General features: G+C 37.2%; 1 protein-coding gene across 3 annotated transcripts in view; it reads right to left on the reverse strand.

Moving 5' to 3' along the window:
• The window catches only part of PIK3R5 (phosphoinositide-3-kinase regulatory subunit 5), a 185590-nt gene extending 179071 nt beyond the window's left edge, over positions 1-6519 (reverse strand). For all 3 annotated transcript variants that reach the window (XM_053710004.1, XM_053709995.1, XM_053709986.1), the window contains exons 1-2: positions 6389-6519; positions 4152-4198 (exon numbers count right to left, since the gene is read on the reverse strand). The gene's annotated coding sequence lies outside the window, so the exon portion shown is untranslated. The remainder of the gene's footprint in view (positions 1-4151; positions 4199-6388) is intronic.
• Between the last annotated feature and the right edge of the window lie 5259 nt (positions 6520-11778).

Raw genomic sequence — 11778 nt, forward strand, 5'->3', positions numbered from 1 at the left:
TTATACATGTAGATACACACACACTACATAGCATACACTTACACATGCAGATACACACACACTACAAAGCATACACTTACACATGCAGATACACACACACTACATAGCATACACTTACACATGCAGATACACACACACACACTACATAGCATACACTTACACATGCAGATACACACACACACACTACATAGCATACACTTACACATGTAGATACACACTACATAGCATACACTTACACATGTAGATACACACACACACTACATAGCATACACTTACACATGCAGATACACACACACACACTACATAGCTTACACTTATACATGTAGATACACACACACACTACATAGCTTACCCTTATACATGTAGATACACACACACTACATAGCTTACACTTACACATGCAGATACATACACACACACTACATAGCATACACTTACACATGCAGATACACACACACACACACTACATAGCTTACACTTATACATGTAGATACACACACACACTACATAGCTTACACTTATACATGTAGATACACACACACTACATAGCTTACACTTACACATGCAGATACATACACACACACTACATAGCATACACTTACACATGCAGATACACACACACACACTACATAGCTTACACTTATACATGCAGATACACACACACACACTCTACAACATATATGGGTATCTGTAACTCATTGTATGAGGTCCTGGGGTTGACAAGCACATTAGCTGGCAGTCTGAGGCTGCCACTGTTCGTTACCCTGGTGTTAGCACTGCTCATCGTATAAAACTGAAGGCATGCTAGTATTATCACCAGGGGTTAGACGTCATCACTACCAGAGGTTAGAGGTCACCATTACCTGAGGTCAGAGGGTATACAGCCCTCTTACTCCTGCTTAACCCACACAGCATTCTTTTTCCACAGGGAATCTAACAAGGTATCTAACCCTGGGAAAGAAAAGCCAGCTGCATGGGGCAATGTGGGACAGATGGCAGGCAACCTGGGGCAGTGGGAGAGACCCCTAAAATCGGGACTGTCCCGCAAAAATCGGGACAGTTGGTGGGTATATATACAGTATATATGTGCATATGTTTTCATGTAGGTGTGTGTTTCACTGTGTATGTGTTTTTTGTGTATATGTGTGTAATGTGTACGTGTGCGTGTGTATATATATAAATGAACAATAAAACAATGTATAAACTTGCTTAAATCACAATATAAGAAATAATAACATACAAAAACAAATGTGATGGTGCACAAAAAAGGATAAAGGTCCCAGGTAATCACAGTGGTAATGTTCAGCAGGTGACCCTCAGAGAAAGAAGAAGAAACACAAATAGTGAAGTTCTGTAGTTATGTGAAATTTACAGCAGAACCTAGAAAAGGTACTCGCATTGTCTAGAGCTTTAAATTCAAGCTCTAGATAGATAGGCACAGGAAGCTCCTAATAGGCGGCAAGGCAAAGAAAGATGTTCCAGCTCCACAGGATGAATCAGAAGTGGTTAAAAAGTATAACAAAAACAAGTCACAAGGCATACACAACGAGACTGTCCCAATCATAGACTGCTACAAACAAAAGACTGTGTATCACAATGTCCAATAAATGCTCTGTTAGTCTGGTAAGGATCAAGGCTCCGCCCCTTTTGTGACGTCACTACTCCAAAAATCTTTCACCAATCACAGCTTGGCTTTTTCAAGGATGCGAGCCATTTTTATGTCGCTGATATTACAAGTGTAGCGAAATCATGATTGCGCTAACACAATCGCCATTTACGCTTCAATCCTTTCCACGACAGTTACACTCTTATTAACACTGTCTAATAAAAATTATTTAAAAAAATATTGCACGAAAAAGTTATAAGGGCTCAAAGATATGAAATCTCGTGTGTTAGGAAAAAAAAAGGCAGGCAAAGGGATTTAACATTGAGACAAATACACATTGCTAAAGATGTATTTGTATGTATGTATATATATATGTATATATGTATTTACAGTCATATATGCACATAAAAAACTAATATATATGTACATATAAATGTATATATAAGTGCATTAGAGCACTTTGCCATTATGTAAAACACGATAAAACATATTAATGTAATATTCATATTTGATAAAGATTGTAACAATGTATTTACTGTACATATTTTAAATTTGCTAATGCGAATATGCTGGTGTTTGTTTTTTCAACAAAAATTTTTTTCCCATTGACTTTTATCGGGAATGCAAAAAGACAAGTTTGCACGATCTAGGATGTTATTTTTTTTTCACTTTTTTTTCTCCGTTGATCTCTATGTGGGAATATATGCAAGCGCATGCGAAAACGTAACTTCGTTTTTTTCGCGCTTTTCGGGTTAACACTAGTGCAAAATATTTTTTGGGGGAACTTGTAATACGAATGCAACTCGAAAAGTGCAAAAATGAAAATCCAAGCAGAATTTGTGCTTACGCAAAAAAAAATACCGCTCCACTTGTTATCTATCCCAAAATTGCAAGCGTTGAGGTCTGCTGACTTCACTAAAAGGTCTCTCCTGTATCACCAGTTCCCACATTATATAACATAGGAGGATTCATTCTCCATTCTTAATGAGTTCGGCACATAGAATAACATACTAACTGGTGAAGAGGGAGAGGCCTGTGAAACCGGTGAAGTGAAGAGACTGTCAGAGCCTGATTCTCAAAAACTCACCGACACAGAGGGAAATAATCAGCTTATTTTACTGAGCATTATAATGTAAAGTAAGGGTCTCTCAATAACATAAAGCCTTAATGAGATACACAGACTCCAAGATAAAAAATTAGCCCACTAATTGGTTCAATAATTAATAATGTAACTGTTTAAGTGTTTATTTAATGTAAATATTTTATATTCCAATGTTCTTCACATAGGGGAAAATGTTCTATGTATTGTTCAATAGATTTTCCTATATATATCTGTATATACCTATATTTATTCACATACAGTAAATATTTAAAAACAAAATCACCAGATATATATAGAAATATTTATTAAATAATACATAGAACATATTCTTCTATAAGTTTTTTTTTAGTTTGCCTGCTCCATTGAAGTCTATGGGGAGAATATGTTAACGCAATTGCAATATCCGAAGTCTAAATCTTTGCACGCGTGTTGATTTTCACTTGAGCTCAATATTTTTACTTTTAACTTGTAATACGGCCGCTACTCGATGCGTGCAAAAAGTTAACTTTTAACGAATAGTTTGCCATTTGTAACAGTCCTAAATATTTATATATATTATGATGGTATTTTGGTACAATATATATATATATATATATATATATATATATATATATATATATATATATATATATATATATGATTATATATAAGTATAGATATATACAGACATATATATAAAAATATCTATTTATAAATACACAGAACATGTTCTGATATGTGCAGAAGATTGGAATGTGAAATATTTGCAGTAAATTCCACAGTATAACACTTAAAAAATGAATATTGCATAAATATGTTTTTACATGTTTTTTAACTGCAAAGGGCTCCAATCCAGTTATATATGTGTGAACATTTGTAGTTATGTGTTTATATGTGTATATATGTCTGTAATATATAATTCCTATGTAAACACAGATAAACATATATATATATATATATATATATATATATATATATATATATATATATATATATATATATATATATATATAAAATATACAGTATATACATCATTAGACAGGTATATGTATGTATCTCTATGTTAAAGCCCTTTGCAGCTTTTTTTTCTAACACCTGAGCGCTAAAATCTTTGAGTCCTTATAACTTTTTTGTGCAATTTTTTTTAATAATTTTTATTAGATGGTGTTATTATGAGTGTAACTGTACTTTTGTTTAGTGAAAAAATTAACCAGAGCACTGTGGGAGCGCTATCCAGACAAGCGTTACTTTCAACTTGTGATACAAACTAAAAAAAACTGACCAGCTCAAACCCCCGCGATAAACGCCTTCTAACTTGCATGTAACTGTTAGCGCTCCACTCGTAATCTGTCCCTTAGTAAAGTATAAGAAAACATTAACATACAACCTCTTGCTGTAGATTATACAGAGCATATTCTTCTTAAATTGAACACCAACCAAAGGGATATGTGATTTGGTACTTACCCTTTCTGGGCAGAACTTCAGCTTCAGATCCAAATGATTCCCTTTACCTTTAAAAAAAACAGAGTTTACCACAATACAGGACCTGAATTTGTGAAGTTTACTCTATTTCACTCACATACTGTATTTATGTCTAACAACTTCCATATAATCCCAATTCCTTTTCTTAACAACTCTCCTAAAGCCCTATGCAGTCATTGCATGACCTCTTGTTCCTGTAATTCTCCCTCTATCTCTATCTGGCACAAGGAGTTTATATCCTAGAGGTAGACTCAGAAGACTCTTTCTAATGGGAGACTCTGGCACAAGGAACTTACAATCTAGTTATATGATTAGACTCATTCCCTATGGAGTTTACAATCTAGTTTAAACAAAGGCACTGGCCCTATGATCTTACAGTCTATTTATATAGCAGATTAATACCTTTGCAGAGGTTACAATCTAGTAATTTAGTAAAAAAGGAGGCACTTGCCCTATGAGCTTACAGTCTAATATGTTACAGATGAATAACGTTACAGAGGTTACAATCTAGTAATCTAGTATAAAATGAGGCACTGGCCCTATGAGCTTACAGTCTAATATGTTACAGATGAATAACGTTACAGAGGTTACATTCTAGTAATCTAGTATAAAATGAGGCACTGGCCCTATGAGCTTACAGTCTATTTATGTTACAGATGAATAACGTTGCAGAGGTTACAATCTAGTAATCTAGTATAAAATGAGGCACTGGCCCTATGAGCTTACAGTCTATTTATGTTACAGATGAATAACGTTGCAGAGGTTACAATCTAGTAATCTAGTATAAAATGAGGGTCTGGCCCTATGAGCTTACAGTCTATTTATGTTACAGATGAATAATGTTGCAGAGGTTACAATCTAGTAATCTAGTATAAAATGATGCACTGGCCCTATGAGCTTACAGTCTATTTATGTAGCAGATGAATAACGTTGCAGAGGTTACAATCTAGTAATCTAGTATAAAATGAGGCACTGGCCCTATGAGCTTACAGTCTATTTATGTTACAGATGAATAACGTTGCAGAGGTTACAATCTAGTAATCTAGTATAAAATGAGGCACTGGCCCTATGAGCTTACAGTCTATTTATGTTAGAGATGAATAACGTTGCAGAGGTTACAATCTAGTAATCTAGTATAAAATGAGGCACTTGCCCTATGATCTTACAGTCTATTTATGTTACAGATGAATAACGTTGCAGAGGTTACATTCTAGTAATCTAGAATAAAATGAGGCATTGGCCCTATGACCTTACAGTCTATTTATATTACAGATGAATAATGTTGCAGAGGTTACAATCTAGTAATCTAGTATAAAATGAGGCACTGGCCCTATGAGATTACAGTCTATTTATGTAGCAGATTAATAACGTTGCAGAGGTTACAATCTAGTAATCTAGTATAAAATGAGGTTCTGGCCCTATGAGCTTACAGTCTATTTATGTTACAGATGAATAATGTTGCAGAGGTTACAATCTAGTAATCTAGTATAAAATGAGGCACTGGCCCTATGAATTTACAGTCTATTTATGTTACAGATTAATAACGTTGCAGAGGTTACAATCTAGTAATCTAGTATAAAATGAGGCACTGGCCCTATGAGCTTACAGTCTATTTATGTTACAGATGAAAAACGTTGCAGAGGTTACAATCTAGTAATCTAGCATAAAATGAGGCACTGGCCCTATGAGCTTACAGTCTATTTATGTTACAGATGAATAACGTTGCAGAGGTTACAATCTCTTTCTAATAGTTATTAACCCTCACACATCACATACTGAGCTGCTTGCTGTCTGTCACTGCACTAGTCACTTCCATCCAAAATTGTTACCGCTGATTTAACTCAAAATGAACCATAACTCTTTCAGTCCAATCCTGTAAACTAGAATACAAGAAAATCAGTTGTCCTAAACTTGTAGTGAGCACCTGGGTACCTCCATAGGCTTTAATGTGCAGTCTCTTTTCTGACAATTGCCACATATTTATCTTCTGAATACACTTCCACTCTTTTTTTGTCACAGCACAAAACAACAGCACCCCCTATGCTAAGTCCCCTCTCTCCCAGACAGTAGATGTAAACATCTTTGTTAAGGGACCAATATAAAGCTAAAACACAGTCTTTTGAGGACACAACTTGGTTGCTTATCACTGCCAGTTACTGAAGAGCTCTGTAAATTAAATGGTTAAATACAGTAGTTTGTTTTCAGGAGCCAGGACTAACCTTTTGGTGCCTTGTTGCTTCTCTTCCATCCCCTGGAAAGGGAGCAGATTTGTGGTCTCTAGAGATGACCAGTTGTGTGCTGGTCCATGGTGCACACCAGGTGCAGGGAACAGCTATTGTAAAGCACAGTGACACTCTGTAGCATCTAGCACATCCCCTGCCCACCCACAGAGGAAGGGAAACTGCCGGCAAATGTATAGGGGGAAGGACCTTATCAAAACAAGCCCTCCCCTGTGTCCTGTTGCAGAAGCATTAATATATGACAGCAATTTATATTTGTATTTATGTTACATAATGTCCTATTTTTATATAAATTTACATATGATTTGTACATGAGCACATCACTTGTCTGTCTTGGTAAAGCTTAATCTTTTACAACACTGATCCATGGACAAGAGAGGGTAAATGCCCCCTTTGATATTTGTTCTTCTGATAGTAATGAGCCTTTATTCTTAATATGATGTGCAGCTCATATGTACAGCAATCTACTGCCTCCTGCTAGACATGTTGCTACCGGGATATTATTATATTTTGGGGCATTTGATTTGGTTTTGTGCACAACCACATTGGAAAACTTTCTGCAGATGCTGATGCCCTAATCCAAGAAACGTACTGTCCAGTGATGTGATAGAATTCCCTGTTCAAAGAACTTACAACCTAATGGTATAAAGGGAGAATCTAGCCCAAGGAGTTTACAATCTATTGGTATTAAGGGAGATTGTAACCCAAGGAGCTTGCAATCTAGTGGTATAATGGGAGACTCTAACCCAAGGAGCTTACAATCTAGTGGTATAATGAGAGACTCTAACCGAAGGAGCTTACAATCTAGTGGTATAATGGGATAATCTAACTCAAGGAGCTTACAATCTAGTGGTATAATGGGAGATTCTTACCTAAGGAGCTTACAATCTAGTGGTATAATGGGATAATCTAACTCAAGGAGCTTACAATCTAGTGTATAATGGGATAATCTAACTCAAGGAGTTTACAATCTAGTGATATAATGAGTGACTCTAACCCAAGGAGCTTACAATTTAGTGGTATAATGGTAGACTCTAAACCAAGGAGCTTACAATTTAGTGGTATAATGGGAGACTCTAACCCAAGGAGCTTACAATCTAGTGGTATAATGAGAGACTCTAACCAAAGGTGCTCACAATCTTGTAGTATAATGGGTGACTCTAACCCAATGATCTAAACATCTAGTGGTATAATGGGTGACTCTTACCCAAGAAGCTTACAATCTAGTGGTATAATGGGAGACTCTAACCCAAGGAGCTTACAATCGAGTGGTATAATGGGTGACTCTAACTCAAGGATCTAACAATCTAGTGGTATAATGGGTGACTCTAACCTAAGGAGTTTACAATCTAGTGGTATAATGGGAGACTCTAACCCAAGGAGCTTACAATCTAGTGGTATAATGGGTGACTCTAGCCCAAGGATCTAAACATCTAGTAGTATAATGGGTGACTCTAACCCAAGGAGCTTACAATCTAGTGGTATAATGGGTGACTCTAACCCAAGGAGCTTACAATCTAGTAGTATAATGGGTGACTCTAACCCAAGGAGCTTACAATCTAGTGGTATAATGGAAGACTAAGCCAAGGAGCTTACAATCTAGTGGTATAATGGGAGACTCTAACCCAAGGAGTTTACAATCTAGTGGTATAATGGGAGACTCTAACCCAAGGAGCTTACAATCTAGTGGTATAATGGGAGACTCTAACCCAAGGCACTTACAATCTAGTGGTATAATGGGATAATCTAACCCAATGAGTTTACAATCTAGTGGTATAATGGGTGACTCTAACCCAAGGACCTTACAATCTAGTGGTATAACTATAATGGGAGACTCTAACCCAAGGAGCTTACAATCTAGTGGTATAGTGGGAGACTCTAACCCAAAGATCTAACAATCTAGTGGTATAATGGGAGACTCTAACTCAAGGAGTTTACAATCTAGTGGTATAATGGGAGACTCTAAGCCAAGGAGCTTACAATCTAGTGGTATAATGGGAGACTCTAACCCTTTGAGCGTACAATCTAGTGGTATAATGGGAGACTCTAACTCAAGGAGCTTTCAATCTAGTGGTATAATGGGATAATCTAACTCAAGGATCTTACAATCTAGTGGTATAATGGGAGATTCTTACCCAAGGAGCTTACAATCTAGTGGTATAATGGGAGACTCTAACCCAAGGATCTTACAATCTAGTGGTATAATGGGATAATCTAACTCAAGGAGTTTACAATCTAGTGGTATAATGGGAGAATCTTACCCAAGGAGCTTACAATCTAGTGGTATAATGGGAGACTCTAACCCAAGGAGCTTACAACCTAGTGGTATAATGGGTGACTCTAACCCAAGGATCTTACAATCTAGTGGTATAATGAGAGAATCTAACCCAAGTAGCTTACAATCTAGTGTTATAATGGGAAACTCTAACCCAAGGAGCTTACAACCTAGTGGTATAATGGGTGACTCTAACCCAAGGAATTTACAATCTAGTGGTATAATGGGATAATCTAACTCAAGGATCTTACAATCTAGTCGTATAATGGGATAATCTAACTCAAGGACCTTACAATCTAGTGGTATAATGGGAGACTTTAACCCAAGGATCTTACAATCTAGTGGTATAATGGGAGACTCTAACCCAAGGAGCTTACAATCTAGTGGTATAATGGGAGACTCTAACCCAAGGAGCTTACAATTTAGTGGTATAATGGGAGACTCTAACCCAAGGAGCTTACAATCTAGTGGTATAATGGTATAATCTAACTCAAGGTTCTTACAATCTAGTGGTATAATGGGAGATTCTTACCTAAGGAGCTTACAATCTAGTGGTATAATGGGAGACTCTAACCCAAGGAGCTTACAACCTAGTGGTATAATGGGTGACTCTAACCCAAGGAGCTTACAATCTAGTGGTATAATGGGTGACTCTAAGCCAAGGAGCTTACAATCTAGTGGTATAATGGGATAATCTAAACCAAGGAGCTTACAATCTAGTAGTATAATGGGAGACTCTAACCCAAGGAGCTTACAATCTAGTGGTATAATGGGTGACTCTAACCCAAGGAGCTTAAAATCTAGTGGTATAATGGGTGACTCTAACCCAAGGAATTTACAATCCAGTGGTATAATGGGTGACTCTAACCCAAGGAGCTTACAATCTAGTGGTATAATGGGATAATCTAACTCAAGGAGTTTACAATCTAGTTGTATAATGGGAGACTCTAACTCAAGGAGTTTACAACCTAGTGGTATAATGGGTGACTCTAACCCAAGGAGCTTAAAATCTAGTGGTATAATGGGTGACTCTAACCCAAGGAATTTACAATCCACTGGTATAATGGGTGACTCTAACCCAAGGAGCTTACAATCTAGTGGTATAATGGGATAATCTAACTCAAGGATCTTACAATCTAGTGGTATAATGGGAGACTCTAACTCAAGGAGCTCACAACCTAGTGGTATAATGGGTGACTCTAACCCAAGGAGCTTACAATCTAGTGGTATAATGGGTGACTCTAACCCAAGGAACTTACAATCCAGTTGTATAATGGGAGACTCTAACCCAAGGAGTTTACAATCTAGTGGTATAATGGGATAATCTAACTCAAGGAGCTTACAATCTAGTGGTATAATGGGAGACTCTAACCCAAGGAGCTTACAATCTAGTGGTATAATGGGAGACTCTAACCCAAGGAGTTTACAATCTAGTGGTATAATGAGAGACTCTAACCCAAGGAGCTTACAATCTAGTGGTATAATGGGAGACTCTAACCCAAGGAGCTTACAATCTAGTGGTATAATGGGAGACTCTAACCCAAGGAGCTTACAATCTAGTTGTATAATGGGAGACTCTAACCAAAGGAGCTTACAATCTAGTGGTATAATGGGAGACTCTAACCCAAGGAGCTTACAATCTAGTGGTATAATGGGAGACTCTAACCGAAGGAGCTTACAATCTAGTGGTATAATGGGATAATCTAACTCAAGGAGCTTACAATCTAGTGGTATAATGGGAGATTCTTACCTAAGGAGCTTACAATCTAGTGGTATAATGGGAGACTCTAACCCAAGGAGCTTACAACCTAGTGGTATAATGGGTGACTCTAACCCAAAGAATTTACAATCTAGTGGTATAATGGGATAATCTAACTCAAGGATTTTACAATCTAGTGGTATAATGGGATAATCTAACTCAAGGAGCTTACAATCTAGTGGTATAATGGGTGACTTTAACCCAAGGATCTTACAATCTAGTGGTATAATGGGAGACTCTAACCCAAGGCGCTTACAATCTAGTGGTATAATGGGAGACTCTAACCCAAGGAGCTTACAATCTAGTGGTATAATTGGAGACTCTAACCCAAGGAGCTTACAATTTAGTGGTATAATGGTAGACTCTAACCCAAGGAGCTTACAATCTAGTGGTATAATGGTATAATCTAACTCAAGGATCTTACAATCTAGTGGTATAATGGGAGATTCTTACGTAAACAGCTTACAATCTAGTGGTATAATGGGAGACTCTAACCCAAGGAGCTTACAACCTAGTGGTATAATGGGTGACTCTAACCCAAGGAGCTTACAATCTAGTGTTATAATTGGAGACTCTAACCCAAGGAGCTTACAATCTAGTGGTATAATGGGTGACTCTAACCCAAGGAGCTTACAATCTAGTGTTATAATGGGTGACTCTAACCCAAGGAGCTTACAATCTAGTGGTATAATGGGTGACTCTAACCCAAGGAGCTTACAATCTAGTGGTATAATGGGTGACTCTAACCCAAGGAGCTTACAATCTAGTGGTATAATGGGTGACTCTAACCCAAGGAGCTTACAATCTAGTGGTATAATGGGAGACTCTAACCCAAGGAGCTTACAACCTAGTGGTATAATGGGTGACTCTAACCCAAGGAGCTTACAATCTAGTGGTATAATGGGTGACTCTAACCCAAGGAACTTACAATCTAGTGTTATAATGGGATAATCTAACTCAAGGAGCTTACAATCTAGTGGTATAATGGGTGACTCTAACCCAAGGATCTTACAATCCAGTGGTATAATGGGTGACTCTAACCCAAGGAGCTTACAATCTAGTGGTATAATGGGATAATCTAACTCAAGGAGCTTACAATCAAGTGGTATAATGGGATAATCTAACTCAAGGAGCTTACAATCTAGTGGTATAATGGGTGACTCTAACCCAAGGAGCTTACAATCTAGTGGTATAATGGGATAATCTAACTCAAGGAGCTTACAATCTAGTGGTATAATGGGAGACTCTAACCCAAGGAGCTTACAATCTTGTGGTATAATGGGTGACTCTAACCCAAGGAGCTTACAATCTAGTGGTATAATGGGATAATCCAAC

This window comes from Bombina bombina, chromosome 1 (assembly GCF_027579735.1).
Source record: "Bombina bombina isolate aBomBom1 chromosome 1, aBomBom1.pri, whole genome shotgun sequence".
Lineage (NCBI taxonomy): Eukaryota > Metazoa > Chordata > Amphibia > Anura > Bombinatoridae > Bombina > Bombina bombina.